Genomic DNA, 22,341 nt, shown 5'->3' on the forward strand with positions numbered 1-22,341 from the left:
CAGTCACTAAAAATACTTGCTTTGTATATTTTACGAACAGCGTTAATTTTAATCATTATAACAATATTTAGAAAATGAAAATTTGAATAGACATAATTTTCTACATACCATGTTCACACAATTATAATACTAATTTTTGGTCTGTGTTTATGAACACAGATATTACATACTTAATAATGTGCATGAAAATGACACAACCTCCTAAGAGGGCAATTTGGTAGTTCTCAAAACTTTGAATATGTATGCCTTTTAGCCCAAGAAATCCAGTTCCAGGAATGTATCTTACAGAACTACTCACACAATTGTGCAAAGAAATATATAACAGATGTTATTCTTTACACTGCTTGTGTTCGTAAAAACCTGAATATAATTTTATTTTTGGTTAAATAAATTTTAGTATACTATATAGTACTATATCATATAACTGTTAGAAAGAATGAGATAAAGCTACTGCTGAACGTCACTCATCATGCAGGGAAATAAAAATCAAAACCACAATGAGATACCACCTCAAACCTGTCAGAATGGCTAAAATTTTTTTTAAAAGATTTTATTTTTTTATTTGACAGAGAGCATGAACAAGGGGAAGGGGGAGACAGGAAGGGAGAAGCAGGCTCCCCTCTGAGCAAGGAGCCTGGTAGGGTACTTGATTGCAGGACCCTGGGATCATGACCTGAGCCAAAGGCAGACGCTTAACCGACTGAGCTACCCAGGCGTCCCCAGAATGGCTAAAGTTAACAACACAGGAAACAACAGATGTTGGTGAGGTTGCAGAGAAAGGGGAACCCTCTTGGGCTGTTGGTGGGAATGCAAACTGGTGTGGCCACTCTGGAAAACACTATGGAGGCTCCTCAAAAAGTTAAAAATAGAACTACCCTATGAGTCAGCAATTGCACTACTAGGTATTTACCCGAAGGATACAAAAATACAGATTCGAAGGGACACATGCACCCTGGTGTTTATAGCAGCATGATCAACAATAGCCAAACTATGGAAGGATCCCAAATGTCTGTCGACTGATGAATGGATAAAGAATATCTGGTACGTACACACACATACACACACACACACACACACACACACATATACACAATGGAATATTACTCAGCTATCAAAAAGAATGTAATCTTGCCATTTGCAATGACATGGAGTGTATTATGCTAAGTGAAATAAGTCAGAGAAAGACAAATACCGTTATGATTTCACTCGTGGAATTTAAGAAACAAAACAGATGAACATAGGGGAAGGAAAAAAAAGACGGGGGGAAGAAAACTGTAAGAGACTCTTAGAGATAGAGAACAAACTGAGGGTTGATGAAGGGAGGTGGCCAGGGGATGAACTAAATGGGTGATGGGTATTACAGAGGGCACTTGTGATGAGCACTGGGTATTATATGTAAGTGATGAATCACTAAATTCTACACATGAAACCAATTTTACCATATATGATAAATAACTAGAATTTAAATAAAAACTTGGAGGAAAAAAACTACAAGTACTGACATAGATATCGGGGCGCCTGGGTGGCTCAGTCAGTTATGCGTCTGCCTTTGGCTCAGGTCATGATCCGGGGGTCATGTGTTTGAGCCCCTCATCGGGCTCCCTGCTCAGTGGGAGTCTGCTTCTCCCTCTCCCTCTGTGTGCTCGCTCTCTGTCAAATAAATAAATCTATTAAAAAAACGGTATCAAAAATATATTATCAAGTGAAAAGTCAAGTTTCTCAGCAATATATGTAATATGTACCATGTATCCTATTTTTGTAATACAAACATATTCAAAAGAATATACGCCAAACTAATAAGAGGAATCATATTTAAGGAAAGGAGAACTTTTGAGGACTTTCAGTTTCTAAATTATTTTTTAATTTCTGTATCATTTGCATGTTTCACAGTGGAATAAAACGTGGAGTTTTATCATAAAAGCAGTAAAGATACAATTACATGTAAAAAGTAAACATCTAATAAAAACGAGTGAAATTTCTGTACATATCTACCTATTATTAACTGAAGGAGAGAAGTAAAGAAAAAAGCTGTTCTAGATCAGGCATCATCAGCCAAAGCAAATAGAAAAACTAGAACTTGGAAATTCTTTCTAGAGATCTAGTTGTGTAGTGGCCTTGAAAATCAGGGAGTTGATGTCTTATTACTAGACCTCAATTTGCATTCTCCTAAACATTCCTGACCCTACTTAGTAAGAATTTAGGCTAAACAGGGACCAACCAATGATTACAGAACCCTCAAATAGCAACTCTTTAAAAGAGTTCTAGGACCTATATAATTATCTTGGGATTCTATTCTCCTACTAATTTATATCCCACAGTCTCTAGTCTCAGATGTTGTTTGCTAATTAGACTCCTAGTACTCCGTCCAGAAATTCCTGCTGATTTAGCTTGTGATTGCTGGAAGCAAGTACAAATTGTAGGCTGAGAATCAAATATTTGAATTTTCCACCTTATATACATCAATTCCAGGGAATTCTAATTTTCTAGACTCTTTGAGATCACCATATGGTAAAAATCTTGGGCAGTATATTAGGCTCGGTTCAAGAGACTTGACCTCTCTCCAGACTGGATCAGATGACCCAAGGGGTCACAGCAAGAGCATTAGACACTGCAGTTGGGCTAGAGTGGGGTGGGGTTGTGCAGAGATAGACTCAAGGACTCTCTGAAGGAAACAGGTTGTTTGTCCAAAGTGGCCAAATGCCCAGAGCTGGAGCAAGAATACAATACACAGGCAAGAAGGAAGTCCAAGAAAGCAGGGCACAGGATAAGTTTAAGGGGGTGTAATACACCTACCTGAAAGCTGAATCAGGGGGTCTGAAGCCAAGTCATCAAGAGTAGCTATCTTTCCTTCTCCTCCAGGAGAGTATGACAGATGAGGTGAGGAATAAGTGCAAGGTGCAACATGGCTGGTGTTAGCTGAGGCTGGCAAAAGGACACCCCTGACCTTGACTCTAGATCCTAAAGATTAGGTGGTCCTAGTCTGAAGACACATGCAGAAAAGAGTATTGAATGAGGGTTGTGAGAAGCAGAGGGTTAGTTAGGAAAACTAGAGGTGGATCCAAATAACATACCAAATTTGCAAAAATCTGCCAGTGTAGATGTGAGCAAGAGCCAGGGTCAATGAGAGCTGAACATGTGATCATTGGCTTTCTCTTGGTTCTAATTTCTTTGACCCTTTGACCCTCTCCAGATCGGTCTCTGTTGTGGCTTCACATCATCACCCCAAGCTCTAAGTTTTGGAATGTCCCAGGTTTAGTTTTAGAACTTTTTTTCCTCTTAATTTATATCCTCTCTCTGGGTGATCTTAATCAGTAACGTGGCTGTAAGTACTACCCATATGTTAACTACTCTCCATTTTTTCCAAACTTACGGATTTCTATAAGTTTCTGGAAGGTTAAGGACCTCTCCAAACTTAACATCCAACTCCTTTTTCAGCCCCTCTACTTGAATGTCTAGTAGGTATCTCAAATATAAAATGTCTAGATTAGATCTCCTCTTTGAAATGTAAACAAAGAACAGTAGGTGGTTTTTAACTGCCCTTTTATTTGTACCTACAATATCTATATTGTTTTATAGACCCAAGGGAGTTAGAAGAAATTATTCCTTATGATTACTTAAAACCACATAAATAACTCGTAATGTAAAATTAACATTTTAAGTGTATTTGCATACATGTTCACTTATACATTCCCTTAGCTAGAGTGTACAACTCTAACCACACTCAGGAATTCAAAGAGACATAAGGCATGGACCCTATCCTCAAAGAACCTAGCATCTAGTAGGGGACATAGACACATACCAATTGTGATGAGGCAAATAAGAGAAAGGCGATAGGAATGATTATCCCTTGAGGCCCATTTTTAATTACACACTATGGAGTAGTACCTTTCATAGGACTCCAGTCTTGGCAATATTCGCTTTATCCTGAAAACGATAAGAGTTGTAGGTAAATTCACAACTGTGCTAATAGTCAACAATCTCATAAACTCTGTATGTGTCAGGTACTGTGCTAAGTATTTTAGAAGCATCATCTCATTTAATCTTTATGCCAACTTTATGAAGAAGTTACCATAAATATTACCATTTTTTGGATTAGAAAATAGAGGTTTAATGCATTTTAGTTCTTGCCTAACTCACCTGAAGTAACAGGGTGGGCAAATCCATATCCTTAACCACTATCTAAACTACTTTCTCACAATTGGTGATCCTGCTTTAACTAATAATAATGGTGCTAGTTTTTTTTTTAAATATTTATACTAAATTAGGGGCGCCTGGGTGGCACAGCGGTTAAGCGTCTGCCTTCGGCTCAGGGCGTGATCCCGGTGTTATGGAATCGAGCCCCACATCAGGCTCCTCTGCTGGGAGCCTGCTTCTTCCTCTCCCACTCCCCCTGCTTGTGTTCCCTCTCTCGCTGGCTGTCTCTATCTCTGTCAAATAAATAAATAAAATCTTTTAAATAAATAAATAAATAAATATTTGTACTAAATTAAAAGAATAAATATACAAATAATCCAAATAGTGAATATTCATTATATTTTAGTAATAATAATCCCCAATTATTAAAGATAATTGGATAAAAAGGACTATAGCGTAAGTCATGAAATGTTGGGTTTAGTTTTTCAAAGCTCATAAAGATACAGGATTAATCATTTCAAGTTTCCTGCTGATTGTCTCTGGAGGTAAGTTATTAGTCCTAAAGTACATTCTGTGTTTTGGGCCTTCTTTTATTACTATAACATAGATAAGCTAAGATGGAAAAATCATCAGACCTGCAAAAGCTAAGAGAAGTCTTCTAGAGAGTCTTCTAAATTTATTATCTGCTATGCATTGATTTATCACATATGGTGGGAATTTAAACCAGATGTATGCTTACTGGAAGAGGCTGTCCCAAGACAGACAGGGGAGAGGAATGTGACCTCACCTTGAAAGTAGAGAATCAGAACTTGGTGGTGGTGCAGAAATTTCCTTTTATGCTAGTTATATAACAGAATAAAAGTTCTTCAATCATCTTTTCAAATTAATTGAGACATCATTTCTTAATCTGGAAGTTGTTGAAACTTCTGGCTTTTGAAATGCAATTATTTTCATATTGAGAAAGACCATACATTTTCTGAGTAACTCTTGCTTAATCTAAAGCAAAACATTTTTGGAAAATACAGCTCTTATATGTAAATAAAATTTACACATTCCTGTTTGCTTCATTCTCATCTGGAGTTTAGATATCAAATTTTAATAGCTAAAATTCAGTAACGCATCTTTGTCTGCCATCTGCTTTTTTTAACTGAAGCTTTAAAAAATCTATTCTTTCAAGTCACGTTTAAGGGTGTACATCTAAGGGAAAAAAAGAGACCTAGCCTAACATGAGTAATCTACCTATGGTTTTGTAATCTTTTTATTTTTTAAAACTTTAAAATCACTATTGAAGAAAACATTTCTCTTAGTAAATGCTTTAGTTTGGGAACAGTCTGAACAACAACAACAACAAAAACAATATGGAACAACTTTGCAGTCATTTCTCTACTTTTTGAGGGGAAATTATCTTGAAAATCATTAATTGAGCAAAGATGTATTTCTCAAAAGCACTTGTGATTTATTTTTCAGTTTATTTTTACAGTATATTTGTGTGATAAAACACTTGTAAAAATAGCCAACTTTAAACAGTTTCTATAACAGGAGGACAGCCCCAGACAGCTGATTATGCAATGGGGACATGCACACGGGCACACATACGTGTGTATTGACTGCCCAAGAGAGTTAATTTGCTCAAAGCTAGGACGATCATTGACAGTCTCAAAAAAACACAGAAAAAAAGGTCCCTTTCTCTATAAAGAGCTATCAGTAGGAAATTAAACACAAGCCTAAAAGAAACTACCTGAATATCTCATTGTATGCCTATAAACTGCCAAAACAATTGGTTCGTTTGTTTAACTTCCCTCAAACAAGTATTGAGCAGTCATTGTGTTCTGGACACTTCTAGGCAACAGGGGAGAAAACAAAAAACATGGAAATGATATGTCTTACTTATCCAGCTTAAGGTAATTATATGATAACATTTCTTTCTTATGGAGATAAAATTTACATTCAGTGAAATGCATAGATAATACCCGTACAATTGGATGAGTTTTAACAAAAGTGTGTATTCATATAACTACCACCCCAGTGGAGACATAAGACACGTCCATCTCCCCTAGAAAGTTCTTTCGTGTCTTCCTTCAGTCACTCTCCCTTCCCAGATAGGCAATTGTGTTCTAATATCTATGACCATGGGTTATTTTGCTCTTGAAGTCACATAAATGGAATTATATGATATGTATTCTTTTGTGTCTGATTCTTTTACTCTTTGCAATGTTTTAGAGATTCGTTCGTGTTGTTGTATTAGTACTTCATGTCAAATATTCTTTATATACGTACACAACTTTTTAAAAAAATCCTTAATCCTATTGATAGATATTTGTATTTGCTTTCAGTTCTTGGCTACTAAAAATAAAGCTTTCTGGGGCGCCTGGGTGGCACAGCGGTTAAGCATCTGCCTTCGGCTCAGGGCGTGATCCCGGCGTTGTGGGATCGAGCCCCACATCAGGCTCCTCTGCTGGGAGCCTGCTTCTTCCTCTCCCACTCCCCCTGCTTGTGTTCCCTCTCTCGCTGGCTGTCTCTATCTCTATCAAATAAATAAATAAAACTTAAAAAATAATAATAATAATAAAGCTTTCTACAGCCCTGTAGTTTTGCCTTTTCCAGAATGTCAAATAGCTGGAATCATATGTAGTCTTTTCAGATCAGCTTCTTTCACTTAGTAATATGCACTTAATGTTCCTCCATGTCTTCTCATGGCTTGATAGTTCATGTCTTCTTAGTGCTGAATAATATTCCATTGTCTGGACATACCATGGTTCCTTTATCCATTAACCTACTGAAGGACATCTTGGTTGTTTCCAAATTTTGGCAATTGTGAATAAAACTGCTTTCAACAACTGAGTGCAGGTTTTTGTGTGGACATAACTTTTCAGCTTATTTGGGTCAATACCAAAGAGTGCAATTCCCAGACCGCGTGGTTAGAGAATGTTAAGTTTTGTAAGAAGCTGACAAATTGTCTTCCAAAGTGTTTGTACCATTTTGCATACCCATTAGCAATGAATGAGAGTTCCTATTGTTTCATATCCTTGCCAGCCTTTGGTGGTGTTAGCATTTTGGGTTTTGGCCATTCTAATAGGTGTGTAGTAGTATCTCATTGTTATTTTAATTTGCAATTGTATAATGATATGTGATATTGATCAACTTTTCATATGCTTATTTGCCATCTGTATCTTCTTGGGTGATATATCTATTCATTTTTTTATCATTTTTTAGATTGTTCTAATGTAAGAATTTGATATACCTATACATTGTAAACAGAGTAACACAATCAAGGTAATTAACATATCCAATACCTCACATAGTTAAGATTTTTGTGTGGTGAAAATACTTAAGGTCAACTCTTAAATATGGGCTGCTTCATGAATTTGCCTGTCATCCTTGCACAAAGGCCATGCTAATCTCTGTATCATTCCAATTTTTGTATATGTATGTGCTACAGAAGTGAGTACTTGAAGTTTTTTTTTTTTCATACATTTTTACAGTTGTTCCAATGTCATTTGTTTAAAAAAATTCCCTATCTCATTGAATTGACTCGGCACCTTGGTAATATTCAGTTGACTATATATATACATATATATAAATATATATATATGTAGATCTATTTTTTATTTCACTGTTCTGCTGTGTACACATACACACATTTTATTACCATGTTGTTTAATCCAGGCTGGATTCACTATTATATTTTTATAATAATTTATGTACATTATATTTATTATATAAAATTTCAATTTTTTAAAAATTCCATTCTAAGAAATTAAAATTAAAACATTTCTTGCTTCCCTAAAAATATTGGGAGCCCTAGGCACTGTGCCTAAGGCTAATTGGACCTGACAGGGGTAAAGCTAGGTTCTGCTCATGTAGTCCTGTCAGAAACTGGGTGCAGAGGCCTATGAAACTTTCCTTAGGAACACAGGCGAGGCTCGTGGCCCCCTAAGATTAATAGCAAATATCTAGGGGCCTATGATAGTTTTTTTCAACGTTATATTTTCATTGTATTATTCCTATGACTAAAGTCTTGTTAAATATTATGATACTACTTAGTTTGTCTATGGAGAATTAAGGAAAATATCTTTTTAGTCAGGTTCTTAGTCATAAGCAACGAAAACTGCCTTTGGTCGACCAAGTAGAAAACGAGTTTTATTAAAGGGCACGAGGTAGTTCACAGAATGGTTGGAATATTTGGAACATTAGGCTCAAGGCTAAGCCTCAGGAAGAATGCCCAAAACCACGTCCCATGAATAGGTTTAATGAGGAAAATGTTGCCACCACCAGCCACTAGAAGTTACAGTTTGCCTCACTGCAGTTCTGTGCAAGGAAAGCAGTTGCAGTATTATCATTACAGTCATTAGCGTCAGTTATTATTTTTGCCAAGAATTCAGTCTTGCAGGCCCTGTACTGCTAGTGCAGACTGAGAGACTGAACGTTTTATTAATAATTGTATAAAAACGCTTTGCCACATATAAGACCCAAAATATCTGAAAAACAGAAAGTCAAGAAAATAAGGAATTCTCCTTTTCTCAAGAATTTCTCAAGGAAACAAAAATACTACATAGTATATATCCTCAAGGAGCGCACAGTTTTCTGAAGGGGGTAAGCATAGGCATAACTATTAGTAAAACCATTTTCCTGTATAATATAAGTGAAATGATAGGGGAGCAGAGAGGAGGAGACAATTTCAAAGAAGGAGACTTTAGCCTTGAAGAATAAGCAGGGAATGGAACATTCCACAATAGAGGGAACCAAGTGGGCAGATAAGCAGAGTTAAATTGCAGGGTGTATTTGAGGTTTTAAAATTTACAACTTTAACAGATTGAAATTGATTTTAATACAAATAATTATATTCTTTTACAAACCAGTTTTCCCTGGACAGTGATAATTATCAACTGAGGGCTGGGTCGCCTGCGGGGTTCAGTCAGTTGGGCATCTGACTCTTGATTTCAGCTCAGGTCCTGATCTCAGGGTTGTGGGATCTAACCAGCTCAGGCTCTATGCTCAGCGGGGAGTCTGCTTGAGATTCTTTCTCTCCCTCTCCTTGTGCCCCTCCTGCTGCTCCCTTGCTCTCTCTCTAAAATGAATCAATAAGTCTTTTAAAAAATTATCAACTGACAGAGCTGTGAACAGGGTACAGGTACAGTTTGATTTTAGGAATCAGGAGATCCATTTAAGTTGTCTGAAGGGGGCAGAAGGCAGAAATCAAGGCTAAAGAGAATGTATGTGGTAAGGAAATTGAAGGTACTTCAAAAGGAATAAATAGCCTATAATTAGAAGACGTATTTAAGTGACAATGGTGTTTTTAATTTAGAAAAGACTTCTGCCTATTGGAAGAGACAAAATGAAAAGAGATTGTAAATGATAGAAGAATAAATGAGGTGAGGAGGATAGGGGAAGATCCTCCAGAGGGAGGATATGGGAAAGCAGAGACATTGGAAAAAGAAACACTTATTTATTTATATAAGATGTGAGGGAATAAAGAAAATGTAGAGATGTTCTAGAAATGGAAAGGAGGAAAGGACAAAGAGATCATTTATCAATAACTTTGGTCTCTATAGAGCAGGAGGTTGAAGGTTAAATAATCTTTGGAGAGTGAGGAGTTTCTAGAAAGTAAGCTTTTTTTAAAAAGATTATTTATTTCCACACGGAGCAGGGAGGGGCAGAGGAAAGGAGAGAATCTCAAGCAAACTCCCTGCGGATCGCAGAGCCTGACATGGGGTTCGATCCATGACAAGAGTCAGGATCAATTGTCAGTACTCAACTGACTGAGCCATCCAGGCGCCCCTAGAAAGTAAGCTTTTGCATGGCCTATTCCCTCTGTCCTAAATGCTTTTCCTCATCACATGGCTTATCCCTCATCCTCTTCAAGTCACCTTCTCAGTGAGCACAACCCTCACACCGTATCTAAAATCTTCATCTGCTTCTTGCAGTCCTGAACTCCCCTACCCTCTCCTTTTTCTTGTTTTCCATAGTTCTTATCACCTTCAAACACACTATATGATTTCCTTGGTGTTTTTGTTTTCTGTTACATGTCCCCTCTCACTAGAATGCAAGGCCCCAGGACAGGGATTTTTCTCTTTTGTTTACTTAGAATGATGGCTGATGCTCAATAAATATTTGTTGAATGAATACATAGAAAAGCTGATGTTGAATTGAGAGCAAGAAAAAAAGTGTTTTCGGAAGAGTTATAGTTGAAAACAGGACTGATAGTTGGTTTAAACCACATTATTGTACTACTTTTTCAAAATATTGACATACTTTTTTAACAGTTGGTAAACATCTGCCCAGGCAACCTTGGCTTCTCTCCCAGGCCCTCAGTTAGCAATTAAAGGGTAAATACAGGGTATAGCTAGGCGCCTCTCTCAGACCCTGCTCTATCAGTTCAAGGTCAGTACCTCTGCTATACTAGGTAAAATTTTTGAATATGTAGACAGCGTTAAGAAATCAGTAAGAGGTTACCTAAAGGATTCCAGAGCAGGCCAGGTTGAGATGAAAAGTGTGAATTTAGAGAGAGCCATGTCAACAAAATTCCATGACTTCCTCCAGCAATGATCAGGCTGGAGACCACACAAAAAGTGACAGTAGAGATGACCCAGAAAGGCCAGATGTGATCATGAGCAAACAGGCTAGAGATTTAAGATACTAGGAGGGCATTTCTTTGGGATGGTTGACAATGGAATCCAGGTTAAGGGTAAAATGTCAATAGGAGACTAATGGGTTTGAGGATGTGGGAGGGCTCCCATGATGAGAGAACCCAGAATGGTGGATCACTCTACTACCCAACTCATTAGAACTTTGGGGCTAAAAGACCAGAGAGACAGTGTCAACTTCAGTAATATTTTCCTAGTGTACTATAGATCTGAGGGCCTTGCCATTTCAATATTAAATTGAGAAAGTCCCTCTTTAGCACGGTTGTCTTGACCATCACAGGACATAGTATAATCATGTCCGATATGGTACCTGCCCTCAAGATGCTTGTCATCTAGTGGAAGAAGCAAGATTAATATTCTTCAAGCAACACATGCCATTTATAAGATTGTGTATTATAGATTATAAATACGATATGACTTTAAAATTCTACAAAACCAAGAGAAAAGCAGCATCACGGCATCTAGTAATAATCCACCATTCTCTTGGACTCCATCACTAGGGTATATTATGGTTTCAGCTTCCCCAGAGAATTCTGTATGCCAGTGAAAGTGTTACCTTGAGATTGTGTTGTAAAGTATTCAAATCCCTTCCAAATGTAATGCATGTTATCATTGCTGTGATTAACACCTGTACAAGCTCCCCAACCACACCACTGCCACTCCACATTTCCTCATTAGAAGGAGAAGCTCAGAAAATACCCCTTGCCAAGGAACTATTTCTGTACCCTTCCTTTCACTTTTCAAGAGTTTTTGATTTGCTGGTTGTTTGAATGTTATTAGCAATCTGTAAAATGCAGATCCTGCTTTGATTTCTACTCCTATTTCACACAGTAATCTGTGTTGATTGTAATTTAATTTGGATCTACTTTTCAGTCTAGACATACGTTTGCCTTGCAACAACAGGTGATATCATCTCTACATAGGAATATGCTCTTTTTAAAGCGAACTGTGGGTGAAAGTACAATATTTTTGTGAGAAACTATGTAGTGAGAGCACTGCTTGTATTTGAGAGGTGGTTGTAAGACAAGAATGATATATTTCTTCCTTAGCTTATTATAATTAGAGATATTTGTAAGAAAATAGAATCGCTGTTGCCTAAGTGTTGCTCAGCTCCTGCTGATCAGTTCTCACTCACTGGCACCATCCTTTGTGATATAATAGTTAGTTGCTGTGGAGATGATTATCGTGTCATGGAGAAAAGAGACAGGAATTTAAATGAAGAATGAGCAGCAGGAGCAAAAGAACATGCCAAAAGTCAAGAATTCATCCAGTTTAATTTTCTCTTGCCTTTTTAATGTGTATGTTATATCATAAAGTTGGATGTTTCAACCTCAATAACATGGTTTCAGGGTTAATGATGACTAAGAACAAAAAAAAATGAAAAGGAAAGTCAAGATATAATGCTGATATTCTTTACAGAGGCAAGACTAGGTTCAAGTTAAAGAAAATAAAATAATAAATATATACTGTTGGGCCTTACCAACACAGTGTAGATAAACAATTAAGCTGTTTGGACTAGTTCCGTTGCAGCCTAACTTTTGATGAGTTGTTGAGGTAACTTAGGCATCATTCAACAAACAGAAAGCAGAGCGCTGAGATAGAAAGAGAGTGGGCTTTGTAGCAAACAGCTAATTGAATATCACTTACAAGGCATTAATTTTAGGCAGGTCACTTGATCTTTGAACTTCAATTTCATCAACTATACAATTGGAACAAATTTGTAGGATTGTTTTCTGGGCTATTAACTGGTATGGACTCATATAGTCATACCAGCTGTTTACAGCCAATGTCTGTTCTGATTGGTCATTGCATTTATTCTGATGGGTCAGTGCCCATTCTGTGTTAGTTATTAAATATTCTGAATGTCATCTATGTTAGAACAGAATAGGCTATGCTGCAATAACAAATTGTGAAATCTCAGTGGTTTAACACAATGACATATTTTTTGCACTCATAGATTCCAATGGGATCTAGCAATTGTCCTCCCTCTTGTGACTAATGGCTCCTAATCCAAGATCATTCTAACAGAAGAGGAATGAAGTTAGAAACAGGCATCCCTGTTTTTGACTTCCTTGACCCCAAAGAGACGTATGTTATTTCTATTCAATCCATTGGCCGGAACAAGTCACATGACTCCAACCTGTCTGAAAGGGGGCTAGGTTATGGAGTCATTGGTAGGACTAAGTATCTTGCTACATCACCCCTTGTTTTGGGAGGATTCGATGGAATAATATATATAAAAGATTTCCAGTTGTACCTGATGAGCTAGGTCAGACCATGAAGGTTGATCCTGGTTTAAGGCTTGTTGTAAATAATGACTTTTCACCTGAAACCAGAAAAGAAACAGATGCAATGATGCACATGAAATTGACCAAGGATAGAGGGTAGAGCGTGTTGAATACAGCATCCTGGTGCCTCCACCTGCTTTGCTTCTTATGGAAGCATGTCTCTGGTTCAACAGCCTCAGCAGCCCACGCAGGGGAGGAATTTGCCAGCTCAGAGGAGCCCAGACCAGAGGTTTGCTGCCTTTCCACTATTTTAGGCTGGGATGCATAGTGGTAGTGTAGAGCAGAAGGGGAGAAATCAGCACACAAGGGACCACCCTATTAGCATAAAAGAATTTCTTGCTGAGTCATAGTTATCTATTATGTGATTTATTCCTTTTACTGCATCTTTGAGACTGCATTAGTAAGAATTTCCCAAGTTCATACTTCACATCTGTGGTAGAATTATACTGAGTGCTATAAGGGAATGCTAAAGAAAAAGAAAACCTGGCCTCTTCTAAGGAATTTATCAACTAAAGAGATTAAGTCACTATCAGTAAACAAGTCAATCAGTTGCAAAATTATACCTATGAAAGAAGAACAGTTTAAAAATAAGGCATCATATAATAAGATGTTGATTTTGAGGTACAAATGACAAAAAAAATGAATGAAAGAAGAGAATAATTACTAAGAAAGTTAGTAGAGGTCAGGCAGCATTAATTCTCCAGAGATAGTTAAAGAATATTTCAGCCTTGGTACCTTTAGTCCAGGTACCAGAGCCAAAAAGTGCAAAGAATTTCAGATTGCATTTAGCAATAGGACTGGTTTGGGAGGCTGAAAAAATTTCAACCCAGTTGTCTGATAAATTGATACCAGGAGTAGCCTGGATGCTGTGGGAATGGAATGCACATGAGATTTACCCTGGGGCTTCCCAGAAATGCCTGGGGAAGGCTGGGAAGGCAGAGCAGAGGTCTTGCAGTTACCCAGCGAGGGGCTAATTAAAAGAAAAGCCTGGTATTAACATATTCATACCAATAGGTTGTAGAACTATTTGAATTATATTATAATTACAATCATCTGTGTATAATTTCAATCTTAATATTATCTTGTAAGCATTTCCCCATTTTCTGAAATAATATTTAAAATATAATTTGTAATGGGCAGAAAAGAATAATTCTCAAGTGTTAGATAATGTGTGTTTAGAAACATATATTCTTTTTTTTTAAGGGTTACATTTTATTTTTTTAAAACTTCCTCATTTTTTTTTTTAGGTTTTATTTATTTATTTGACAGAGAGAGAGGGAGAGAGAGAACAAGCAGGGGGAATGGCAAGCAGAGGGAGAGGGAGAAGCAGGCTCCTGCTGAGCAAGGAGCCCAGTGCGGGGCTTGATCCCAGGTCCCTAGGATCGTGACCTGGGCTGAAGGCAGCCGATTAACCAACTGAGCCACCTAGGCGCCCCAAAGAAACATATATTCTTTCATTCAATTTTCATAATATCTATGTGAAGTAGGTACTATTGTCACTACTTTACAGATGAAAAATCTGAGTCTAGGAGATATTAAAGTCACAGAGCAAGTATCTGATTGAGTTGGGATTAAAACTTAATTTGCCTGATTTGAAAGCCTATCGTCTAGTCTATTACACTGCCTCTCCTATTGCGTGCCATTGTGTGGATATGCCACCAATTATTAAACTCATCTCGTGTTAAATATTTAAGTTGTTTCAAAGGCGTTTTTCTTTGTATCAAAATCTGTGCTAAACATCTTTACACATAAATTTTGGGTAAGTAAGCTTTATGTACATCCTTACACCTGAATCTCTTTAGCAGTGTATACTTCTGTAGGATGAACTCCTTAAAGAGGAAATACTGGCCATCAAAGAGTGTAAACATTTCGAAGTTTTTGATAACATTATTAAATTTTCCAAATGAAAAATTATACTTTGTCTTCACCTATAGTGTATAGAAGTGACTATTTCCTTGAGACCTCCACACAATGGATACTGTAACTAAAACTTTCTTGTCAATCTAACAGCAAACCTCAAAAGCTCAAACTCCACTAGATTTGCGGTCTTCCATAGCTGCTGGTGTTCCTCATTTGGTGTTAGTCCCTCATACGATAACAAATATTGCATTGATTAATTATAATTCATTGAATATTTAGCATTAGTTAGTCTTGAATCACAAAAACAAATTTATATTAAAAATTTCATTTTAAGTCCCTGAAATTTATTTAATTCAGGTCAGCAGCTCAGCTAAAGACAGTTACTCTGTAGGTCAGGAGACTTGACTAATCCATATCCAAAATTCCTTCTGTAAAGGAAAGGGGGAAAAAAAAAAGCACACTCCTTGAACTTCTTTGTATACATGAAGTCTTTAGGGACTCTTGTCTTTGTGGTCCTGGGCCTGTGTTTATGTGTGTATGGGCAGGAGTGCGATTGTATAGTATGAATGAGATTTAGAAAAATGAAGGGGTGATAAAAGTGAAATTTTTCTTAATAATCGTTAAGAAAAGAGTTTGGGGTTTGGGGGGTTTTTTGTTTTGTTTCTGTTTTTTTGGCTTTTTAAAAAGATTTTATTTATTTGAGAGAGAGAGAGAGTGAGGATGAGCAGGGGGGAAGGAGTAGAAGAGAAGCTGACTCCCAGATGAGCAGGGAGCCTGACTTGGGGCTCGATCCCAGCACCCCGGGACCGTGACCTGAGCTGAAGGCAGATGCTTAAACCACTGAGCCATCCAGGCACTCCAAGAAAAGAGTTTTTAAAAATATTTTGCTTATTTATTTTATGTTTTTGGGAAAATAAAAACCTGCCAGGATTCAGTAAGTTCGCTCTAGAAAATAATTATAACTCATCAACTTAAACATAAATAAGGTTATTATTTAAAAATAATTTAAATATTTCCTGGAGTATTAACATTACTTAAAATTTGTGGCACATTTTTTGTTAGTAGTCTAACACTACCTTAATTGTATCTGTTCAGCTGACTGAGCCACAGTATCAACAAGGAAACTGCCTTAATTCCTACTTACAGATAAAAATACCCAGACTGCAAACGTGTACATTAAAGTGAAGAGCAGTAGTGCATGACAAAACCTCATTGTATTAAGAGCATAGGCTTTCTTTCGCGTCTGAAAAATCACTGAGTTTGTATCAAATTCTGTCACTTCCTCGTTTAATTTGGGGGCAAGGGACAGTTGCTTAACCTCCTTCAGCCTCGTTTCCTAAACTATAAAATTGAGATGCCTGTACTCACGTGCAGCTAGATTGTAAGGCTTACAGGAGAATATGTATCTGAAATAGCTGGACATACTAGGTGGCTAATACGTGTTAACCTGTTTCATTATTCAGCATGTTTTTGGTAGATAGATTAGTGACCCCAATCTATAATTATCTAGCTATTCTGGACTCATCATAATTTAAGTTTCTAGTAATTTAATTTGCTTAGTTGTAACAATGTGTCATTCTCGCTGAGGAAACGATTTATTTTCGTGGGGGAGGGGCAGAGGGAGAGAGAATCTTAAGCAGAAGCAGCCTCCATGCCCAGCACGGTGCCGTGATGTGGGCTTGACCCCACAACCCTGAGACCATGATCTGAGCCGAAATCAAGAGTTGGACACTTGACCAACTGAGCCACCCAGGCATCTCTCTCACTGACGTACTATTAGGTGTGAAGTAGATGGTGTGGTTTTTTAATTTTCTACAAACAGTAATCCAAGCCAGGCTCCAGAAGATGGAAAAAAAAAAAAAAGAGAGAGAGAGAGAGAGAAAGAGAAAGAGAAAAGAATAAAGAAAAAAAGAAAATGGAGACAAAAGGTCCAAGGGCAGTAGAATAAAAAATAACTCTTGGAGAATTTTGAGAAAGTGGATTGTTTCAAGGCTGATATTTATTTGAAAATGAAAAATAGCATTAGATATATGTAGTGAATTTTGTAGGTATGGTTCAGTGCTAAAGCCTTTAGTATATTTCATTTAACAGCCTCATAATCTGTTAACTAGCTAAGTGATTTTTATTTTTATGTATTTATACAGCAAAGTAAATGGCTATTTAAGTGCTTTTTGATGTGTGAAGTAATGTACTTTTTAATTGCCACTTGTAAGTGTCCTTAATTTAGTGAAATCTCTCCCCTGTCTGTTGATGGTTTTGCTTCTCTGATAAGGCAGAGAACATTTATTTGCTTGTTGGTATCCAAGGGTATTATAACGATCCTTTATAAGCATGGTGATAGGGATTCAGTAATGATATGCAAATAGATAAATATGAAGATATATATGAATTGTAGCAAGGTGAAAAAATTCTCTTTGTAGATGGCACTGGAATTTATCTTAGGGAATTGTCTTACTTTAGGAGATACTTTAATTAACTGTTTGGAGTGGAAGGTGAGAATCTCAGCAGGGTCAGCATGAGAAAAGAGAAAAAAGAAATGGCATATTGCTCAGTACAAGAAAGGAACAGAGTCCAGAAGGAGAGGAAGGAGAGAGAATAACTAAACAACACGGAGAGGTAAAAGATTTTTTAAAAGGATCTCTGATACTTTGAAGCCATTTTCTTTTCTGTGATGTAAAATCCATCTTTCTCCTAGAACTTTCAGTAAAAGTGACTGCTCACACTAATTACCTATGGAAATTTTGTGAAGTTTTTTGTTTTTTTTAAGGAAATTAGGAGAAAGCAATGGGTTTTGCAACAGGATCCACATGTATGGAACAGAAATGACACATGTGGGACAGTGAAGCCTTCCATTACCCGAATTAATTCAGCAGAAGCAAAAATTTGAAGCAAAATAAAAGAAAAATGTTGTGCTGGACACCTGTTAAAATCAGCAAGACAGATTTTCTTCAGTACTAGTGCAGTAGGGCAGAGACTGCAGTATATCCTGAAGTTGAAGGGTTTTTTTAAACGCTGGGGTGTGCAAAAGGAAAAGTACCAATGGATGTGAATGGGGGAGCTTTAGTCCATAGGATTAGGCTATGTTTGGTAACTGGTGCTTAAGCTCCTATTCTCCCACAGAGTCTAGGAGACAGGGGTCCTATCTTCCTTGGTGACTGCACTTCAAAGGCATGGCTCCCAGGTCCTTGAGAAAGGGATTCCTAAGTTGCAGAAGACACATCTCAAAAAGACAGAGAAAGGATTTACAATGCCAACTTTTCTAAAGTAAATCAGGGGCCTAAGAAAGGGGAGGTCAGGGGCCTATAATCAGGTTTTGGCTGAGAATAAATCTTTCCGCAGCATTGTGCTTTCTCAGGCGGGAGCTTCAGGGGCTGGGGTCATCATCCTAGCGACATAACCTTGAGCTCTTAAACACTATGGTAGTGTTTCTTCAAGTCTTTTAATGTGGGGGATAGATGAAATCGTTCATACTGAAAGTTGCAGTTCTTATAGGCCAAGATTGAAGCCCACTTGAAAAGGAGCCTGACTAAAAAGTTTGGGTAAATTTTGTCAGAGCCAGGTGACCACATGAGTATGATCTCCCCAGAAATTTTCAGGGATCTTGAGGAGGATACTGGAAATTCTACTAGGGCAATGAATATTTGAGCTGATCCATTCTGTATTTAATATTTGAGGATCCCAGTTGACATCTCCCTTACAGGTAAGGTATTCCTGGTTTTGCTGAAGCTTCATAGGGAATATATTTCTGCATATTTAAAGAGTTATTAGGAGAGGGGCACCTGGGTGGCTCAGTTGGTTAAGCATCTGACTCTTGATTTCAGCTCAGGTCATGATCTCAGGATTTTGAGATCAAGACCCACGTTGGGCTCTGCCGCTCCCTCCCCCCAAAAAAGAGTTATTAGAATAAATAAACCACTTAAATCAGTATGATTATATAAATTGTATTTGTCTTTATCTACTGTAATATTTTAGGGACTTATCCATTTCACCTAAATTTCCAAATTTTTGACATAAAGTTCATAATATTATCTTATTAATTTAATTTTTTATTTACAAACACACAGGTGGCCTTTATTTCACAAAATTTGTATCTATTGTTTTTTATACAACTTTTACTGTATATTGCTATTTAAATGAAAAACAATTGGCAAATTCACAAATTATATTCTTTAAGTTATTTCTTCTACTTTGAGGAAATGTAAATGTAGGAAAGTATTAGTTCCCAAGTCTGGGTCAGTGAATCTATATTGCCTGAATTTGGATTTGCACATTAGGTTGGGTATTTATTACACCAAAGGGAGCTTTTGAATCATTGGTTGCCTTGCTCTGGTAGAAGCTTAGTTTTTGCAGCTTCTTACGTGAACTTTTGCCCAGTCCTTTACCAAATCAGTAACCCAGTTCCTAAAAGCCATGGCTTTTTGAAATCTATTATCATTAAGAAGGATGTGAAAATAAAGAATCCAAGCAAGAATCTTAGGGGATAAGATTTAAAAAAAAAAAGAAGAAGAAGGAAATTTCTACATGAGGCCTACATAGTTCAAATAGATTGGGGAGCGGAATATGCAGTTTCTTTTAGGGGAGAACCAAGTCAATTTGACAAAATACTTTTTCTTTTTCAACATCTTGATTGAGATATTACTAGTTTGCTCTGCTGCCAGAACAAAACCAATATATGTCTCAATCAAATCTCCTCTCCTCTTAAAGACACCAGTCAGACTGGATTAGGGTGTATCCTAATCACCTCAGTTTAACCTGTTTAAAGGCCTTATCACCAGGGCCACCTGGGTGATTCAGTCAATTAGGCAACCAACTCTGCATTTGGGCTCAGATTGTGATCTTGCAGTTGTGGGAGCCCCCCCCCCCGCCCCACCCGCCGTGGGGAGTGGAGTCTGCTTCAGATTCTCTCTCCCTCTGCCCCTCCCTTTGCTTATGTGTGCGTTCTCCCTCTCTCTGTCTCTCAAATAAATAAAATCTTTTTTTTTTAAGATTTTATTTATTCATTCGACAGAGATAGAGACAGCCAGCGAGAGAGGGAACATAAGCAGGGGGAGTGGGAGAGGAAGAAGCAGGCTCATAGCAGAAGAGCCTGATGTGGGGCTCGATCCCATAACGCCGGGATCACGCCCTGAGCCAAAGGCAGACGCTTAACGACTGAGCCACTCAGGCACCCCAATAAATAAAATCTTAAACAACAACAGAAAGGCCCAGTCACAAATACAGTCACATTCTGTGGTACAGGAGTTTAGGGCAGTTCAAATATGAAATCTGAGGAAACAATTCAGCTCCTAATAAGATGTGATCTACATGCCATAAAATTCATCCATTTAAAGCATACAAATCAGTATTTTTAGTATATTCAGGGTAGTGCTACCACACCACAATATAAGTTTAGAACATTTTTATCACCCCCCCCAAAGTAACCCCATGCCACTGGTGAAGGATAATTGGAAGAAAGGGGGGCAGGAACAACGGAGCACCCACCCTAAGAGGAAACCACCCTTAAAAGGATTTTACCCTCCACCCTTTTCCACATGATAGATAGATGACAAAAGCCTGATTGGATGACAGGCACAGGGAGGGTTAATCAGATTAAAACAGCCCTCCAACGAGCCCATAAAAACCCCTAGATTTATTAGAAACCCTGATGGCAATCTCTCAGGTCCCCTTCCTCCTCAGGAACCTTGTACTATCACTTTGCTATCGCTTAATAAGCCTTGGTTTGCTGCCCGCCACCCTGTCTGGTCTGCCTCTTCATTCTTCAAAGCCGTGTGACCAAGAATCATGGGCACTGATGGAGAAAAAATTCAAAATCCTGTAACACCATGAGTAGTCACTCCTCATTAACCACAACCACCCCTCCACCCCAGCCCCAGGCAATCACGAATCTGCCTCCTTTTTCTATAGGTTTGCTTAGTCTGTATTTTTCATGTAAAAGAAATTATATAATTATGTGGTCTTTCGTGATTGGCTTCTTTCAGCTAGCATAACATTTTGGTGGTTCATTCACGTTTAGCAATACTTTTCAATACTTCATTCCTCTTTATTGCAAAATAATATTCCATTGTATGGATATACCACATTTTATTTTCTGTTCATCAGTTTTTGAACGTGTGGTTTATTTCACTTTTTGGCTATTATGAACGATATTGCTATGAACATTTATGAACAAGTTTTCACGTAGGCATATGTTTTCCTTTCTCTTGGATACCTATGAGTAGAACTGCTGGACCGTATGGTAACTCTCTGTCTAACATTTTGAGGAACAGCCAGTGTCAGTGTTTTCCAAAGTGACTGCACTGGTTTACATTCCCACTAGCAATAAATAAGGGTCCCAATTTCTCCAAATCCTCACCAACCCTTGTTGTTGTCTATCTTTTTTGATTATAGCCATCCTGCTGGATGTGAAGTAGTATGTCATTGTGGTTTTGATATCCATTTTCCTACTGACTAATGATGCTGAACGTCTTTTCATTTACTCATTGGTCATTTGTGTATCTTTTTTGAGAAATGTCTATTCAATGTTTATTAACTTTGAAATGTCTGTAGCAACTGTATTGTGTCCCCTTTTTTATCCTATTATTTATTCCTTCTTTTTAAAATCCATATCAACAGGGTTTATTTATTAATTTTTCATCTTTTTAAGGAAGCATCTGGCTGTGTTGACACTCTTTATTATATGTGGTTTTTTTCTAGGTCACTATTTTTTTGTTATTTTATTATTTTTTCCCTTCTCCTTGTTTAGGTTTATTTTGCTGTAATTTTTCCCAACTTTTTTTTTTTTTAAGAATTTATTTATTTATTTGAGAGAGAAGGAGAGAGCAGGGTGGGGGGGAGGAGCAGAGGGAGAAGGAGAGAGAGAGAATCTCAGGCAGACTCCCCGCTGAACATGGATCCCAACATGGAGCTGGATTTCATGACCCCAAGATTATGACCTGAGCCAAAATCAAGAGTTGGATGTTTAACCAACTGAGCCACCCAGGTGCCCCTCTTTCCAACCTCTTGAGAAGTCTGGTTAGCTCATAAATTTCCAACATGTTGCATTTTATGATTTATGGGTTTAAAGCTGCACATTTTCCTTTGGCTACTTAGCAGCATCCTTTAAGTTTTGATTCATGATTCATAAAATTTAAAAGTTTCCATAAATATTTTTTTGGTCCATGGATTATTTAGTATATGGAGAATTTTTGTGACTACTACTTGTGTGCTGGAAAAAAACCATGTAGTTTATAGTTATTGGGTGTAGTGTTCTACATATGTCCATTAGATTACATTTGTTAATGTTATTCAGATCTTCTATAGACCTCTATATTTTCTTTGGCTTCTTTAATTCAGCAAAATTAATCAATTTATAGATTCAGAAGCTTAGTATGTTTGTCACAAGGCATAACAATATTTTGAGATAGATGATGTATAAT

At 37.4% G+C, this 22,341-nt stretch overlaps 1 non-coding gene across 1 annotated transcript; it reads right to left on the reverse strand.

Annotated features, from left to right (window-relative positions):
• Positions 1 to 7,475: 7,475 nt before the first annotated feature.
• Positions 7,476 to 7,583, reverse strand: LOC121104137. Its single transcript, XR_005836504.1, has one exon. It is a non-coding gene; the product is annotated as a U6 spliceosomal RNA (small nuclear RNA).
• Positions 7,584 to 22,341: the final 14,758 nt, after the last annotated feature.

This window comes from Ursus maritimus, unplaced genomic scaffold (genome assembly GCF_017311325.1).
Source record: "Ursus maritimus isolate PB19 unplaced genomic scaffold, ASM1731132v1 scaffold_2, whole genome shotgun sequence".
NCBI classification, from domain to species: Eukaryota; Metazoa; Chordata; class Mammalia; order Carnivora; family Ursidae; genus Ursus; species Ursus maritimus.